Source organism: Mustelus asterias, chromosome 32 (genome assembly GCF_964213995.1).
Source record: "Mustelus asterias chromosome 32, sMusAst1.hap1.1, whole genome shotgun sequence".
Classification (NCBI taxonomy): Eukaryota; Metazoa; Chordata; class Chondrichthyes; order Carcharhiniformes; family Triakidae; genus Mustelus; species Mustelus asterias.
In genome coordinates this window covers 1037377-1056737 of record NC_135832.1, presented here as the reverse complement: position 1 = coordinate 1056737, position 19361 = coordinate 1037377, and positions in this window count along the sequence as shown.

The window sequence follows — 19361 nt, the reverse complement described above, 5'->3', positions numbered from 1 at the left end:
TATTTTTTACTGGCTCTCCATGTCAGCATCTGTATTTTCATGCTCCTCTCTTCCTTGTGTTTCATGGAGAAGAACACATAGCTCCTCCTTGAGCACGCATTCTGCATTCTCACTTCATTCACATTACATTATGTTTTCCAGTATTCCCAACAAAGTGGGCAAATTTTAAAAAAAAATCAATTATCCTCCTCGACTCATGTTTCCAACTCCCTCCGGCTGTTTATCTGTTCTTACCCCTTACAGTTCTTACAGTTTCCTCGCAGTTGTTATATCTGCAGAATACCTGACCTCCAATACACACAGTGCTGAAATACAGGAATTTGGTACTATTTCTCAGGAATTGAACGTCGACACCGATCTCTGTGGCAACACATTCAGTTGTCATTTATTTCAACTGGAAACTATCCCCTTGAAAATGACTCTCTGTTTCTGACTGGATATTCAATGATCTAGGTATTGATAATATATCAAATTAAACTCCATTGTCCTTTGTTTAGTGTCGTGCCACAAACTGCTTGGTAAAGTCCCTGCTTTTTTTTTAAGCACCCCCCCCCCACCTCACCCCAGCCCCCCGCCACACACATACACACACACTGTGCGTTATCATTTGATGGCCAACTGTCTAGATTTCATTTGCGAATCTGCGGAGGCGTCATGTTCATTATGATATTATATGCATTGACAAGGCTTGGCTCTTTTTGTGCAGGGTTGTATTTTCTAAATACTTCCAATATGTTGTGTGTACCTCTCGCAGTGTGGGTTTGAAACCTGTATTAGATTGCAGAGCCTCTGGCGATTATCTTTGCGTCGCCGAGGGAGACGGGAGAGGTGCCGGTGGATTGGAGGATTGCGGATGTGGTTCCGATTTTCAAGAAGGGGAACAGGGATAGCCCAGGTAATAACGACGGGTGAGTCTAACCTCAGTGGTTGGTAAGCTGATGGAGAAGATCCTGAGGGATAGGATATATGAGCATTTAGAGAGGTTTAGTATGCTGAAGAATACTCAGCATGGCTTTGTCAAGGGCAGATCATGCCTTACGAGCCTGGTGGAGTTCTTCGAAAATGTAATTAAACACATTGACGAAGGGAAGGTGGTAGATGTGGTTTATATGGATTTTAGCAAGGCGTTCGATAAGGTGCCCCATGCAAGGCTTCTAGACAAAGTGAGAGGACATGGGATCCAAGGGGCTGCTGCCCGGTGGATCCAGAACTGGCTTGCCCAAAGGAGGCAGAGAGTGGGTACAGATGGGTCTTTTCCTAAATGGAGGTCGGTCACCAGTGGTGTGCCCCAGGGATCTGATCTGGGACCCTTGCTATTTGTCATTTTCATAAATGACCTGGATGAGGAAGCGGAGGGATGGGTTGGTAAGTTTGGCGACGACACGAAGGTTGGTGGGGTTTGGATGGTCTGGAGGGATGTCAGAAGTTACAGAGGGACATAGATAGGATAGAAGACTGGGTGGACAATTGGCAGATGTACTTCAACCAAGATAAATGCGTCGTGGTCCATTTTGGTAGGTCAAATGAGATGAAGGAGTACAATATAAAGGGAAAGACTCTCAGAGCTGTAGAGGATCAGAAGGACCTTGGGGTCCGGGTCCATAGGACTCTGAAATCGGCCCCGCAGGTCGAGGAGGTGGTTAAGAAGGAGTATGGTGTGCTGGCCTTCATCAATCGAGGGATTGAGTTTAGGAGTCCGGGGATAATGATGCAGCTATATAAGACCATCGTCAGACCACGCTTGGAGTACTGTGCTCAGTTCTGGTCGCCTCACTATGGGAAGGATGTGGAAAAGATTGAAAGGGTGCACAGGAGATTTACAAGGATGTTGCCTGGATTGAGTGGCATGCCTTAAGAGGATAGGCTGAGGGAGCTTGGTCTTTTCTCCTTGGAGAGACGAATGATGGGAAGAGACCTAATAAAGGTGTATAAGATGTTAAGAGGCATAGATCGGGTGGACTCTCGGAGGCTTTTTCCCAGAGTGGTAATGTCTGCTAAGAGAGGACACAGGTTTAAGATGCGGGGGGGTAGGTACAGGGGAAATTTTCGGGGTAAGTTTTTCACACAGAGGGTGGGGGGCGAGTGGAATCGGCTGCCGTCAGTGGTGGTGGAGGCGAACTCAATCGGATCTTTTAAGATACTCCTGGATGAGGACATGGAGCTTAATAGGATGGAGGGTTATAGGTAGGTCTAGAAGGTAGGGATGGTTTCGGGACAACTTGTGGGCCGAAGCGCCTGTTTGTGCTATAGTTTTTCTATGTTCTATCATAGTAATCATAGAAACCCTACAGTGCAGAAGGAGGCCATTCGGCCCATCGAGTCTGCACCGACCACAATCCCACCCAGGCCCTAACCCCACATATTTACCCACTAATCCCTCTCACCTACGCATCCCAGGATTCTAAGGGGCAATTTTTAACCTAGCCAATCAACCTAACCTGCACGTCTTTGGATGTGGGAGGAAACCGGAGCACCCGGAGGAAACCCACGCAGACACGAGGAGAATGTGCAAACTCCACACAGAGTTATATGCTCTATGTAGATGTATTTGTGAACAATTCCACGCTCGCGCAGGAGGAGTTAACATCCAATACGTCACATGATGTACGTGATTGTGCATTGGATCTCTGCAACTTGTCGTTTTGTACAGGGTGTGTACTTGTGCAGTGAATCAGTCTTTCACTCATCATTGTATTGTTACCAATACTTCCTTCCAGTGACGAAGCAATCTCTGTGTTATATCTCTTAGTATCATAGAAATCATAGAAACGCTACAGTACAGAAAGAGGCCATTCGGCCCATCGAGTCTGCACCGACCACAATCCCACCCAGGCCCTACCCCCATATCACTACACATTTTACCCACTAATCCCTCTAATCTACGCATCCAGGAAACTAAGGGGCAATTTTAGCATGGCCAATCAACCGAACCTGCAGATCTTTGGACTGTGGCAGGAAACCGGAGCACCCGGAGGAATCCCACGCAGGCACGATAGAATGTGAAAACTCCACACAGACAGTGACACAAGCCGGGAATCGAACCCCGGTCCCTGGAGCAGTGAAGCAGCAGTGCTAACCACTGTGCTACCGTACCGCCCCTAACCACTGTGCTACCGTGCCGCCCCTATAGTATGGCTTTAAAATCTGTTTGCCCATCTTGAAAACCTTCATGATATCTCTGTAGCAATATGGATATGTATTAAAATTCCCAAAGTGTTCTCTCATGCACGTCCTGGTGCACGTGAAGCAAATGACAAACACGGAATTTTAACGCACGATTATTATTGATTCTGATTCTGCCACCCAGCTGAAGAGCATATCAGATTAAAAGTAAAACCGTATCCAAACTGCTTTCTTAAATATTAACATGCCACACACATAGAGGTTATAATTGAAGTATATTTCACTCTCCTTTCTCCAGAATAACGTGCACCATGCACATAGCATACGTGCGAGATGCAATTTTTTCTCCATATCCACGCAATTACAATTTATTCTGAATCCAGAAGGTGTCTATATTTCGATTATAGCTCACTCTGCACTCGCCCACCAGCACATTGCTGTATGTCACGGCAGTGGTTGAAAGCATCTTTTCAAAACACATGACGTCATTTACAAGTAATAGATACAATTATGAGTGGAGTCAGGCGTGTTCCACACTTGTCCAGCTAAAATAGAATTATCAAGGGTTATCAGAACTTAGGTGGCCACCCCACTCCACCCCAACCCCCCCCCCCTCCCCCCGCCCCACCAACACGACCACCTACTCTCGCCCCGGCACCGCCAAGCAAGAACCTTCCAGGGCAAGTGGACCGGTACTTGTTGAATATTTCTCTACACTGCTGCATGGAGCTTACTCATCTGTATTTATTTCAATGGTTTTCCTCTGTGTCCAACTCGGAGCGACAATGGGCAGATTCTGTGTTCACAGTATTCTGTCTATTTTTGTCACAGAACAGGGGGAGGCATCAGAACGTTCAAAATAAAAGAATGTTGATCTCTGATTTTAATATTCATAATATTTATGCGTTACATATTCAGCCTTTAATATAATGTACCAATACAGAAAGGGGAATTTTGAACACATTTTTCAACTGCTGCCTGAAATTCCTCTGCGTGACGGCATAAATACATGTGTTTGTGCAGCAACTCAGGAGCTGCAGCATGATGCCTATTTCCAGGACAAAAACGGGTATGTGTACATAAGTATAATCCAAATACCACATTCGCCACCATATGGAGTAGAACATGAATACTGACAGAGGAGGATGAAATTCCCTGAGACAGCAAACAGTAAAATTATAGATTTCCTTCGACTCTCCATTTCTGGGTCCTTGCGACTTTCCCCATCGCCCTGAACTCGTAGTCTGCGGCGGGCTCTGCTGCTCACCAAAGTGTGCCTGACAGTTAAAACGTTGAGAAGAAGAACCAGAACAAATGGGAGCCCTGGGGTGAAAATATTATGCAGTAATTCAATGGTTCCCCAAACTGATGAGACCTTATTGCAGATATCCATGTAACAAAACCACGGGCTGTTCTCCAGCCAGTACCAGGCTGACAACATAAAATACCAAGTAATGTCCTTTAAACCGCTCAGAACAGCCACGGTGCACAATACCCAGGCCGCTGTTTTCTCGGTGCAGTATTTATTTTTCAACTTCTGACAACAAACAACCACGAATCGATCAAAGGTGAAGGTGACAGTGAACGAGACAGGACAGTCAGTAACTGCATAAAGCAGTACAGCGTGAATATTGCACAAGGGAATTGCCCGGACAAAAATTAACCTGTGTGCAATTGGAATCTGCTTTAATATCACGTCCAGGATAACTACCAGTAAGTCTGCCGTTGCCATGGCTACCAGGTAACAATTGGTTGAACGGGAAAGTCCACATTTTCCCCGAGACAAACTGCTTATCGTCACTAAGTTAACTGTGTGTAAAAAGAAACATGAAATTAATGTTCACAATTGCAAACTAGAACATCAGCAAACCGAGTCCTCGCAGCAAGTCTCTGTTCGTTTGCTTGATTCGTACTGTCATGCTGATGGAAGTTATGATGCATCCTGTGAAAGAAGCGTCCTGAGAAGATTGTGCATATTTGAAAACAACCTGCCCAACCTACTGATCAGAGCTGTGTTCAGAAACAAAACGGCCAAATGTCAATAAGCCAAGAAATGTCTACGATGCGAAACATCCATAAACAAGAACAATAATCAAGTGACCCTCTGAATTAACTGTTAAAAACAGCAAAAGTGCCTGCTAAACGAGATCCTTGGGTTTATCAATCCTCTGTTTAAGAGCCGTGGGGTTATGCTGCAAATGTACAGGACCTTGGTGAGACCACATTTGGAATATTGTGTGCAGTTCTGGTCACCTCACTATAAGAAGGATGTGGAAGCGCTGGAAAGAGTGCAGAGGAGATTTACCAGGCTGCTGCCTGGTTTGGAGGGTAGGTCTTATAAGGAAAGGTTGGGGGAGATGGGCTGTTCTCTCTGGAGCGGAGGAGACTGAGGGGACACTTAATAGAGGTTTATAAAATGATGAAGGGGATAGATAGAGTGAATGTTCAAAGACTATTTCCTCGGGTGGATGGAGCTATTACAAGGGGGCATAACTATAGGGTTCGTGGTGGGAGATATAGGAAGGATATCAGAGGTAGGTTCTTTACGCAGAGAGTCGTTGGGGTGTGGAATGGACTGCCTGCAGTGATCATGGAGTCAGACAATTTAGGAACATTTAAGCGGTTATTGGATAGGCACATGGAGCACACCAGGATGATAGGGAGTAGGATAGCTTGATCTTGGTTTCAGATAAAGCTCGGCACAACATCGTGGGCCGACGGGCCTGTTCTGTGCTGTAATGTTCTATGTCTATGCTCTCCAGCTCCTGACCATTGCTCAGCCAACAGATATTTTCAAAAAAAGCAGACAGTGCTTCAACCTTTTGAGCGGCTTCGATCTGGTAAGAAATATGACTAAATGAGTCCTGTATCCAAACTATAATTGTGTTTAGCAGTAGAGCAAAACAAATGGTGATTGGTGAATGATACTCATTTAATTGAGCCAGAGAGCCGATTACCACAGATTGACTACAATGGCAGGCAATGTGAGATCCTGAAGAGGAAGCACTGGAAAAGAAGTTCCAAAGCCTGTACTTCTATTCCATAGCAGTGGACCTCAACTTGACCGCTTCCCAATAACAATTTCTGTGCCTGCGAGATAGAAATTGATTTCGGTCATCTACACACTGGATTGAGGACCAACCATCTACTGTGCGGACAAGAATACCAACAATTCACATCATTTTTTTGAAGATTATTTCCACCTCTTACTTTTAAATATTTCTCCAGTATTGTGAGGATCTGATTCCGTGGTCACTATCCTATTTCCTCAGGCAACATAAAATATCCACATCTAACTGGTCAAGTTGCTCCAAGGCCTCTTGCTAACATCTGATCTCCCCACATTTCTGGGCCCAATATCAAGTGAAAAACTTCCCCACAATATGCGGCATTTCAAAAATAGTAAGTGCTGATAACCTACAGATTTACAGATGTGCCCTGTGCTGTCTCTAATGGAACGCTGCTCTGTCCCAGACCTGGTCACCACAGGTTCGCACAATCGGAGTTTCCCCAGGAATTCCACGTGACTACAAAACAAACCGTTTTTTTTCATTAAAGACGAAGGCGCAATTTGACTAAACACCCGTACATCTGTGGAAAAATCATTGGAATCAGGCTGAAAGATAGGATAAATTATAACTTAGAAAGCGTGCATTGATTCACAAAAGATGGGAGAATATCATGCGTTACTGAGTTAGTTAAATGTGTTGCGGATGTCAGAAGGAGGATTGAAGAAGATATTGCAGTGGACTCTGTCAACATGGGTTCCCCTATGGCACTTTACAAGGCCCCACATGGTAGACTGTTCAAACGTTTTAATTCCCATGGGATGCAGCGGAAGGTGGCACATTGGTGCCAAGATTGGCTCAGTGCAAAGACAGAAATTCTGGTGGATTTTGTTTTGCAAATGGACATCTGTTCCCAGTCATGACCCAGGGTGTTCGGTGTTAGAATCCTTGCTCATTTTATGCAATCATGTTTTGGGCTTAAGTATGTGAGGCTATTTTTGGAACATGTTTAGATGCAGCACGAATTGGCTATGTGCATTCTGGTGAAGAGCGTGGCTGTTGACTCCAGAAGTGTATCGATCGTTTGATTCAGTGAAAGTTCGCATTGCAAATATAATTCGATTTTCCGATTTTTGAGGCGATGCCGGTGAAGAGAGCAAGGAACTCAAGGCGAATAGTCAATAAATGCGAGCATCTCAAGATGGGTAGACGAACATTCACGTTTGGAGTGCAAGGAGACAGGTCTCTAAAGGTCACAGGATCAGAAGAAAAATGGCAAAACAGCATATGGAAAGTTTTCTTTTGGGCGGCAGGTGGCACAGTGATCAGCACTGCTGCTTCACAGCGCCAGGGACCTGGGTTCCAATCCCACCTTGGGTCACTGTGTGTCTGGCGTCTGCATGCGTTTCGTCCCACATTCTGGAAGACGAGCTGGTTTGGTGAATTGACCCGAACAGGCGGCGGACTGAGGCAACGAGGAGAATTTCTTAGCAACTTCATTGCAGTGTTAATGTAACCCTTCCTTGTGACTAATAAATGAACTTTAACTTTACTTTGCTGGAGGACGTATTTAGTGCAAATTCAAGGACACAATGCAGAAACTGCACAAAATGTTTGTTACGCCATAGTCGAATCTTGTGTAGTACTGGTCACCACATCTAGGATGGGCATAAATCTTCGCAACAATGTTGTCCGTGCTTTACGTTTGTAGCTATGTGGAAATATGAGATCGTTGTCTTTTCTTCCGTAAAGGAACAAGAGGAGTGACCTCGTGGAAAGGTCGGTTGCTATGTCGTAGAAATGCGGGTGATTGGCACGAAGTTCAAAGCGTAAGTGTGGATAAGAACATTTATTAACGTGGGAGGTAGTGACAGTCCGGAATTTAGAATCGGAATTGCTCATCCCAGCTGACATGCTGAAACCATTTATTTTCCAAACAGATCTGCTTCTAACTTGATGTAGCAGACGAGGCTGTGAACCAAGAGTGGAAATCCTGATTAAACGTAGCGGCTCGTTCCCTTTTTTTTCTCCTTTTTATCTGGTGAAAAGTTTTTTCCTTCTGTGCTGCAACTTTTCTATGGTGATCTGGTTCCCGTGTTCCTTCTGTATGAAAGGAAGTGTGCTTGGTTCAGCAGGCAGTCGAGAAGGCAAATGAAATGTTGGTCTTCATAGCGGAAGGATTTAACAGGGAGACATCAGTGTTTCACTGCAATTGCATTGATGAGGCCACATTGGCACCATTGTGCTCCTTTCTGGCACCCGTCTCGGAGGAAGGACGGTCTTGCTATAGAGAGTGCAGTGAAGGTTTAACAGACTGATTTTTGGCATGGCAGGACTGTCATATGAGGAGAGACTCAATCAGTTAGGAATAATGTCATTAATGTTTAAAGGAGTGAGCGGGGAACTGATACCCGACGTAAATCTTCGAACAAAAGCGGACAAGGGTAGATTCAGAAAGATTATTTTCGATGGTGGGTGAGTTGGGAACTCGGGTCATAGTTTTATGATTATGCATAAATCTCTTAGGATTGAGGTGAGAAGAAATATCTTCACCCAGAGATTGGTGAAACTGTGGAATTAATTACAATATCATGCATTCGAGGCCACAACATTGCCTGGTTTAGAAAACAAATGCATCTATTTTGATGTTGGCGCTCAATGGTTCAAGGGAAATAGAGGCAAACCGGGATCAGGATATAGAATTGGATGGTTAGCCATGTTCACAATGGAATGAATGGCTGATCCCGTCCGAAAGGCCGAATGGCCTACTCCTGCTTCAATTTCCTATGTATGCAAGAAAACCGAAGCTTGTCCACACGTATTTGTGTTTTACACCTTTAAAATATTCTAATTTTTTTTCTGTCCCTTCTACGAAAAGTTATAAACTCATACTTTCAAAAGCAGTACTCCATCTGTGAGTTTTTTTTCAAGTTTCTTGCCCTATTTATAACTCATTACCTGTAAGCACGCAGTGCATCGATTGTATCCCATCTTCCTCCTGTTGCCAATTCCTAATGTAATCCGTTCCATGCCTTTTTCTTCCGCACAGCTAACATTCTGAAATTACCTTTGGACATCAAGGAACATAAAGCGAAGACTTTGGTACCTTCTTTGAATTAATTAATATATACCTCTGCAATTCACGAATCAAACTCTATCAACATTCACACAACATGCACAGGTTGGCGACAATGTTTGTACGCCGGCACTTGCTGAATTTAAAACCACGATTCTATGTTGTCCAAAACTCCATGAAATCCTATATTCCAATGAGTTCCGTGGATCATTGCAGGATGCAATTTTGTTTTGGCAATCCACGAAATTTCTCTCCATGCTCTCACTGTTGTTCAAACAATAATTAACAAACAAAGCTTGTGCATGTTGTACAAATGTGAATTATCTTTGTCTAACATGTTGATTGTGTTATGTTGCATTAATGTTTGCTCATACTAATGTTAAGAATTCTCTGTCACATCACAGTCTGAATTGGCCACATCTTGTTGTGATGTCCAATGGTTTATTTCTTGTTTAGTCGTCTCATTTCATAATATATTCCAATGTCTCTATCACCACTGGAGTATGTTTCAAAAATGAAAAAAAAAACTTATTATTCTGGTCTTCTAAACCACTAATTTCAAGAAAAAAGATGTTGCTTTGGCAAACGTGTGAGAATATAATCTAACTGACCGAGTGGATCCGTGGCCAAGCCTCCATGGAGCAGGCGGAGGGCGTAGAAGCAGCAGCAGCAGTGTGAGTACATACCTAAATCCGTAAAAATAAATCTGACAAGTGAAGCTGTGAACTGATTGGCTGGTAGGAAACCAGCGCTAAATTTGAAGAAGAACACTGCAATTTGTTTTTTTGATCATTAAATTAACTAAGTAGAGATGGTTGGGAAGTTGATCTGCTATAGTTGTATGTGTGGTAGCTGGCAGACCAATTGCGATATTCAGTGACCATATCTGCAGCAAGAGTCGATTGCCAGAAAATCTTCAGCTCAGAATTGATGAGCTCGAGTCCGAACTTCAGACGCTGTGGCACATCCAGGAGGGGGAGAGGTACCTGGATACTTTGTTTCAGGAGGCGGTCACACTTGTAGATTAGGCCCTTCTAATTCAGTCAGTGGTCAGGGACAGCAGGGTGTGGCTGCAAGTGAGGTAGTTGGGGGATCCTGAATTCAGGATCAGTGGAGCCTCAACTCTTGTACTTGTGCAAGAGATATGAGTTACTTGTCCCCTGTATGGGTGAGGAAAATGGCTGCAGGATGAGCTAGCCAACCACTGCACCGTGGTACAGGAGGCCACTCAAGGGGGCGGAGAACAAAAGGAAACTGTAGTTGTAAGGGACTCTATAATTAGGGGGATTAATAGTATTGATTTGTAAGACACATTGTGCCTCCCACATGGTATATTGCCTGCCGGTGCCAGGATGAGTGACATCTCTGACCAGCTTGAAAGGATATTGGAGTGGGAGGGGGAGGATTCACTTGTTGTGGTGCACGTTGGGGCAGACAACATAGGCAAGTCAAAGAAAGAGAAGCTGTTTGGAGGTTATCAAGCACTAGGAACTAAATGAAACTAAATGAAAGAACAAGCCTTCAAGGGTTATAATCTCTGGATTGCTACCCGGGCAACATGCAAATTGGCATAGTGTTGAGAAAATTGGGAAGTTGAAACGTAGCTAAAGGAATGGTGTGGGGGAGATGGGTTCCATTTCATGGGGCATTGTATCATTATTGGAACAGAAGGGATCTGTACCATTGAGATGGTCTTCACTTGAACTGATCTCGGACCAGTGTTCTTGGGAAAAAATAAATCGGGTGGTCACAAGGACTGTAAACTAGCAAATGGGGGTGGGGGGGGGGAGAGGGGGGAGTAAAACTACGGGAAGTATGATGGTTAATGAAAAGCAAAGCAGCAGTTTAGCACTCGGGGAAATGCTTTTAACTTAATCGAAAATCGGTAAAGAAGTTAAATGGAAGGAGAAGACAGGAGATGTTATTAAGGGAGGTGTTAAGATGCAAAAAGAAGGTACAAAACGCGCATAAATGCACTTTTTCTGAATGCTCGCAGCGCTTGAAACAGTCTAAATGAGTTGGCGGGACAAATAAACGGGAATGAATACGATTTGGTGACCATTACAGAGACATGGTTTCAGGATCGTCACGACTGGGTGTTAAATATCCAGGGGTATCAGACTGTTCGGAAGGACAGGCAGGAAGATACGCGAGGTAAAGTATGATGACATCGGGGCGGGAGTGAGAGATATTATAGGTTCCATGGAAAACAAGGTTGAATCCATTTTGGTGGAAATTAGATATTGGAAGGTGAAAACATCATTTGTATGCGTAGTCTATCGACCAGCAAACGACAGCATCATGGTGGGACGAGAAATAAACAGAGAAATAACTGATGCATATAAAACTGGTACACCAATTATCATGGAGGATTTTAATCTACATGTCGATTGGAGAAAACAGCTTTGTCAAGGCAGCCTTGAGGAGGAGTTCATAGAATGAATTCGCAATAACTTCCTTGAACAGCATGTAATAGAACCTACGAGGGAGCAAGCTATCCTAGATCGGGTCCTGTGTAATTGGCCAGGAATAATTAATATTCTCACAATTAGGGATCCTCTCGGAAGGAGCGATCATGGTCCGTTTGATTATAAATACAGATGGAGCATGAGAATGCAAAATCCAATACCAGTCTTTTGTGCTTAACCATAGAGACAACAATCGGATGGGGGAGGAGTTGGCTCAGGCAGACTGGGAGCAAAAACTTTATCGTGGGTCAATTGACGAACAGTGGAGACTTTCAAAGCGACATTTCACAATGCTCAGCCAAACTGTGTACCAGTGATAGGAAAGGACTGTCGAAAAAGAGATAATCAGCCATGGGTAGCTCAGGAACAAAGGAGAGTATCCGATTGAAAGAAATATGTGCGCAGTGGCAAAGATTAGAAGATTGGGAAATCTTTAAAGGTCAGCACAAAAAACGAACAAAGCTATAAAGAAAAGTAAGATGGATCATGAGAGGAAATTAGGTCAGCACATAAAAAAAATGGATAGCAAAAGTTTCCAGAAATATGTAGAACGATAAAGAGTGGTTAAAGTTAACATTGTTCCTTAAGAGAATGAGAAGGGGGAATGTAATAACTGGAAATGAGGAAATGGCTGAGGCATTGAACAGGTGTTTTTTTTTTGTTGGCCGTCACATAGGAAGATACTAATAGCATGTCAAAAGTTGATGACAAGAAGGCTATGGCAGGCATGGAGCCAGAAACGATCATCATCACAAAAGAGGTGGAGTTGGGTTAGCTAACGGTGCTGAAGGTAAACAGGTCTCCTGGCCCGGATGGAATGCATTCCAGGTTACAAAAAGAGATGGCGAGGGAAATAGTGAATGCACTTGTGGTAAATTACCAAAAGTAGCTCGACTCTGGGGTGGTTCCTGCAGACTGGAAAAGAGCAAATGTGACATCACTGTTTGAAAAACGAGGCATACAAAAGGTGGGTAACTATAGACTGGTTATCGTAACTTGTTAAGTAAGGCAAATGCTTGAATCTACCATCAAGGACGAAATAGCGAGACATCTGGAGGTAAATTATCCCACTAAGCAGACAAAGCATGGGGCCATATAGGGCAGGTCATTTTTTACAAATCTGGTGTAATTTGTTGAGAACATTACGTTCGCAGTGGACAATGGGGAACCTGTGAATGTGTTTTTGTTCTGGATTTTGAGCAACATTTGACAAGGTGCAGCACCAAAGGCTTCTGCAAAAGATAAGGGTGCAGGTTGTTCCGGGTAATGTGTTAACATGGTTGAGAATCCAAAGAGCTTCTACAAATACATAAAGGACAAAAGAGTAACAAGGGAAAGATTAGGGCCTCTTAAAGATCAACAAAAATCCATGTTGATCCTTGTCAACAAGGATATCTGCGGATCCACAAGAGATGGGTGAGATCCTAAGTGAATATTTCTCATCAGTATTTACTGTTGCGAAAAGCATGGATGTTAGAGAAATTGGAGAAATGAATAGTGATGTCTTGAGGAGTGTACATATTACAGAGAAGGAGGTGCTGGAAGTCTTAAAGCGCATCAAGGTAGATAAATTCCCGGGACCTGATGAAGTTTATCCCAGGACATTGTGGGAGGCTGGGGAGGGAATTGCGGGTCCCCTCGCCGAGATATTTGAATCTTCGATAGTCACGGGTGAGGTGCCTGAAGATTGGAGAGTGGAAAATGTTGTACCTTTATTTAAAAAGGGCTCCAGGGAAAAGCCTGGGAACGACAGGCCAGTGAGCCTCATATCTGTGGTCGTAAATTGTTGGAACGTCTTTTGAGGGACAGGATCGACAGGCATTTAGAGACGAAAGTACTGATTAGGGACAGTCAGCATGGCTTTGTGAGTGCAAAATCATGTCTCACAAATTTGATTAAGTTTTTTGAAGGGGCAACCAGGTAGATGAGGGCAGTGCAGTTCATGTTGTCTGCATGGAGTTTAGCAAGGCCTTTGACAAGGTATCGCATGGCAGATTGTTGTATAAGGTTAAATCTCACGGGATCCAGGGTGAGGTATCTAAATGAAAACAAAATTGGCTTAGAAACATAGAAACATACAGCACAAAAAGGCCCTTCGGCCCACAAGTTGTGCCGAACATATCCCTACCTTCTAGACCTACCTATAACCCTCCATCCTATTACGCTCCATGTACTCATCCAGGAGTCTCTTAAAAGGCCCTACTGGGTTCGCCTCCACCACCACTGACGGCAGCCGATTCCAATCGCCGACCACCCTCTGTGTGAAAAGCATACCCCTTACATCTCCCCTGTACCTACCCCCCAGCTTCTTTACAGAAGTCAGAGAGTGGTTGTCGAGAGTAGTTTTTCAAACTGGAGGCCTGTGAACAGCGGTGTGCCTAAGGGATCAGTGCTGGGTCCACTGATATTTGTCATTGATATTAATGATTTGGATGGGAATATAGGGGCCATGGTTATTAAGTTTGAAGATGTCACCAAGATTGGTGGCATCGTGGACAGTGAAGAAAGTTATCTCCAATTGCAACGGTATCATGATGATTTGGGCCAGCGGGCTGACGAATGGCAGATGGAGTTAAATTTAGACAAATGCGAGGTGAGCATTTTGGTAGATTTAACCAAAGCAGGACTTACTAAGTTAATGGAAGGGCGTTGGGGAGAGTTAGAGAACGAAGAGGTCTGGGGGTACATGTTCATAGCTCCTTGAAAATGGAGTCACGGGTGGAGAGAGTGGTGACGAAGGCATTCGGCATGCTTGGTTTCATCGGTCAGAACATTGAATACCGGAGTTAGAATGTCTTGTTGAAGTTGGACAAGACATTGGTAAGGCCACACTTAGAATACTGTGTGCAATTCAGGTTTCCCTATTATAGAAAGGAGATTATGAAACTGGACATAGTGCAGAAAAATATTTACTAGGATACTGCCGAGACTTGATGGGTTAAGTTATAAGTAGAGGCTGGGTAGAGTGGAACCTTTTTCTCTGGACCGTAGGAGGCTGAGGGGTGATCTTATAGAAGCCTAGATCAGCTAGATAGTCAATATCTTTTCCCAAAGTTTGGGGAGTCTAAAACTAGAGTGCATAGGTTTAAGGTGAGAGGGAAGAGATACAGAAGTGTCCAGAGGGGCAATGTTTTGACACAGAGGGCGGGAGGTATCTGGAACAAGCTGCCAGAGGTCGTAGTAGAGGCGGGTACAATTGTGTCTTTTAAAAAGCATTTAGAAAGTTACTTGGGCACAATGGGTGTTGGGGGACATGGGCCAAATGCGGGCAATTCGGATTAGCTTAGGGGTTTAAAAAATGGGCGGCATGGATAAGTTGGGCCGAAGGGCCTGTTTCCATGCTGTAAACCTCTCTGACTCTATGACTCTCTGGATGAAGTGTCGATTAACAAACAGGAAACAAATAGTTGTAGTAAATGGGTGTTTCCCTGCTTTGCAATCAGTGACTGGTGTTGTGCCTCAGGAATCAGTTTTGGGAACGCAATTGTTACGATTTACATAGATTATCTGGAGTTGTGGACCAAGTGCAGAGTGCTAAAATTCGCAGATGACACTCAGGTGACGGGCAGAGCAAGGTGTGCAGACGACGCTGAAGGTCTTCAGAGTGATATGAACAATCTAAGTGACTGGGCATGAATTTGGCAGATGGAGTCCCATGCTGGTAAATGTGAGGTCATCCAGTTTGTTAGGAACAGCAGCAAAACGGGACCAGTATTTAAATGGTAGAAATTGCAGCTTTCTGCTGTGGAGAGAGACCTGGGCGTCCCTTGAAATGATCACAAAAAATGGTTATCAGTTGCAGAAGGTAATTAAGAAGGCAAATTGAATTTTGCCCTGCATTGCTGGAGGGATGGAGTTTATAAACATCGAGGTGATATTGCAGCTGTGTAATGTGCTGGTGAGGACACACCTGGAGTTCTGTATACAATTTTGATCTCCTTACATGTGAACTGATATACTGGCACTGGAGGTGGTACAGAGGAGATTCATAAGGTTAATTCCGGATTTGAGAGGCTTGACATATTGGGAGAGACTTAGGAGACTGTGGCTATAATCATTGGAAATCAGAATAGAGCGGTGAGATATTAGAGAAACATATGAGATTGTGAAGGGAATAGATAAAATAGAAGTAGGGAAGTTGTTTCCACTGCCAGGTGAAACGAGAACGAGGTAGCATCAAAATAAGGGGGAACAGATTTATGACTGAGTTGAGGAGGAACTTCTTCACCCAAAGAGTTGCGAACCTAAGGGATTCGCTGGCCAGTGAAGCAGCTGCGGCTACCACATTGAATGATTTTAAGGCAAGAATAGATACATTTTAACAGTAAGGGAATTAAGGGTTACCGTGAGCGGGCGGGTAAGTGGAGCTGAGACCAGGAACAGATCACCCATGATCTTATTGAATGGCGGGGCAGGCTTGAGGGGCCAGGTGGCTTACTCATGCTCCTAGTTCTTACGTTCTGAAGTCCAATCTGCTGGAAGCGTTACAAAATGGAGTAAAATCAGGAAAATCATTCCAGGCCAGCACACGAACTGTATGAGAACAAGAATTAACAGGCAAAAAATGATTGAGTGACCGAATATACTTTCTCCAATTCTAAGTCTCTAGACGTTAATTACTTGATATTTACTTGATTATTCGTCCAAAATAATCCGTATTTCCGGCATGCATTTATATTTTCAACTGTTAAGGCAAATACAACGTTTGAGATCAATATCTGCTTATTGATAGTTTTCCGTGAATAATTTTCTGTCTCGATATTCAAACGGAGAAATGTTTTCTTTGAAGCCCCTTCTCCTTTCTGCACACATTTAAATTCTCCATCCATGGAAGCCACAATTATATACCGTTTTTCTTCCAATCACATAATTGATGTTTCAAAATGGTTTCGCTGACGCTTTGCTGCATTCTAAAATATGCCACGATAGATGTTCAGTCGAATTCTGTGTAACATGATGCATCCTTTTTTAATGTTAACATGGCGCTCTCCTTATTGAGACAATAGATGGACCGGACATCTAGCCATTATCACATCCTTGTAATCAAGTAGGTGATCGATCGTAACACATCGTTGTAGACAAATACAGACAGACAGAGGCATAAGCATGTTAACATCGCATTGTTCTGTGAATGGATACATTTCCCACGTCAGTGGCTATCAACGGTTTCAGTTTCAGTCTATTCATGCAGTAATTTACAGAAATTGGTTTTCCTGCAGTTATGTATTCCCGGTCCCACCTGTAGCTAATCTGTTTACCCAACCCTATTGTCCTTATCCGAAAGAGTGCCTCAAGCCCTGGCTGGCTTCCTGCAGGGGCTGATTCCTGCATGTTTAAATTTAAATACCTGTCTGTCCTTGATTTTTTAATCTCAGGTGGCTGTCTGTACTAAAAGTCATTGCCTGTTTACTGTCTCTTTCTCAGGTGACTGTTTATGTGCCAGGCAGTTTTTATTTTTTAAGTGTACTCATCTGTATATTTTTTCCCACTTCATGGGGACCAGGGCAGTTTGTTGGTGAACTGGACACCTAAGAACTTGAAGCGCGCGACCCTTTCTACTTCATCCCCATTGCTGTAGACAGGGGATATTCTCCTTTGCGCATCCTCAAGTCGATGACAATGTCTTTCGTTTTGTTGACATTGAGGGAAAGATTATTGTTGCCGCACCAGTTCACCAGATTATATATCTCATTCCTGTACTCCGTTTCGTCATTGTTTGAGATCCGAACAACTATGCTGGTGTCGTCAGCAAACTTGAAAATCGGATTGGAGGCGAATTTGGCCGCACAGTCATAGGTGTATAAGGATTATAGTAGGGGAATGAGAACACAGCCCTGTGGGGCACCGATGTTGAGGAAGATCGTGTCGGAGATGTTGGTGCCTATCCTTATTGATTGTGTTCTGTGAGTTAGGAAGTTCAGGATCCAGTCGGAGAGGGAGCTTCCGAGGCCCGGCCACGGAGCACAGGATAATGAAGGGGGGATTTGATTGAGGTATATAAAATGTTCAACGTGATTCATAAACTAAATGCATTCCATTCTCGAACAGTCTACGGCAAGAGTTAATATTTGCAGAGTAAGAGGGAGTAAGACCAAGACAGAGATAAGGAGCAGCTACATCTCACAAGGGGTTCTGCATCTTTGGAACTCACTGCACCAGGGTGCAGTGGATGCAGAATCAATCAATGGATTCAAGAAAGACATAGATAAATATTTGTTCAAAAGCGGTATAAAGGACCATGGGGAAAAGCCGGAGCTGTGGAGTAAGGATGAAAAGGAGATCAGCCGTGATCGTACAGAATGGTGGAGCGGGCTCGACGGGCTGAATTGCCTACTCTTGCTATTAAATGCTATGTTTCTATGTTCCTAGTTATGAAGTTGTGTGATGTTATTTGTGCATATATTTGGTTAATGTGGATCTTGGTCCAGTGCCATGTACAGACCAATAAATCAAGGCACTTGAGATAGTGTGTTGTTGGCCGGAAATAAGTTAAGAGATAAATATTTTAGGCATATATGTGCATAGTTGCCAATAGATAATTTGAATACTGCTGCTGTGATACTGAAGATGGGAAAGTCTTCTCGACCAGTTACAATCTGCAGCCCACTCCATACGTACATGCTGGAGGCGACTTGGACAAACAGGCATGACCAAAATGCAATTGCAAAAGCTGAGGATTGAAGGCATTAAAGACAGAAGAAGTGGCCAATTTCAATAGGTATTTATGGTGTCTTAGCCTCAGCTGACTCCCTGTTCCCACAACAATTTCCAAATTCGGTAAAGGAGGCGGGCATTCAGATGCATTTTCAACTGCTCATGAGCAGAACAAAGAACCTCGTGGACGAAAATGGAGCAGGTTTTTTTTTAATGAATTTGCCAAGAAGATTTGCTCTTGGGCTTCGCATGGCCACCTGGCATCAGTGAATGTGTAAGTGTGACACAGACCTCAAGCGATCCTCTTTGTGTGGATTCAATTGTAAGCAAAACATTCAAACTTTAGGCGAGAGAAAAAAAAACATGTGGCGATTCCCATTATTTTTCCATGAGGTCATTAACTTTCAGTTTCATGTGTGGAAATACTTCAACCCCTCGGGTTTGCTACACGGGAACAGAGGAGGACATTCAATCACCGAGCCTGTCACAAAAGTACATATCCAACAGCTCCCTCTTCCTGTTCAGCATATTGTCAGCTGACAGCAGCAGGTCAACGAACACCTCGATCGTGTTGAAAATAACGGAAGCTGGGTATTCAACCCAGCAAAAATATGAGATTGGTCACAGGAGGAGGGCGTTCACCTTTAAATCTTTAGCAACCATATTTGAGGCAAACAGAGCCTCTCGAGATTATTTCAGTTGGAGAAAATTCAAACCAGATCCTTTTACTGTGCAACTCTGCTGAATAAAGGGTAGCAGCAGTATGCAAGCCAAGTATCCCATCCTCCAATCCTTCGAAAGTCAGAGAAACTCACGAATTATTTCCCCTCACTGAAGAAGGAAAGGATGTAGTCATCTGACAAGGCACAAGTGTTCTTCATCGCCGACGCAGAGAGTCATAGAGGTTTAGATCATGGAAACTGGCCCTTCGGCCCAAAATGTCAATGCCGCCCTTTTTTAACGACTAAGCGAGCCCCAATTCCCCGTGTTTGGCCGATATACCTCAATAGCCATCTTACCCATGTAACTGGC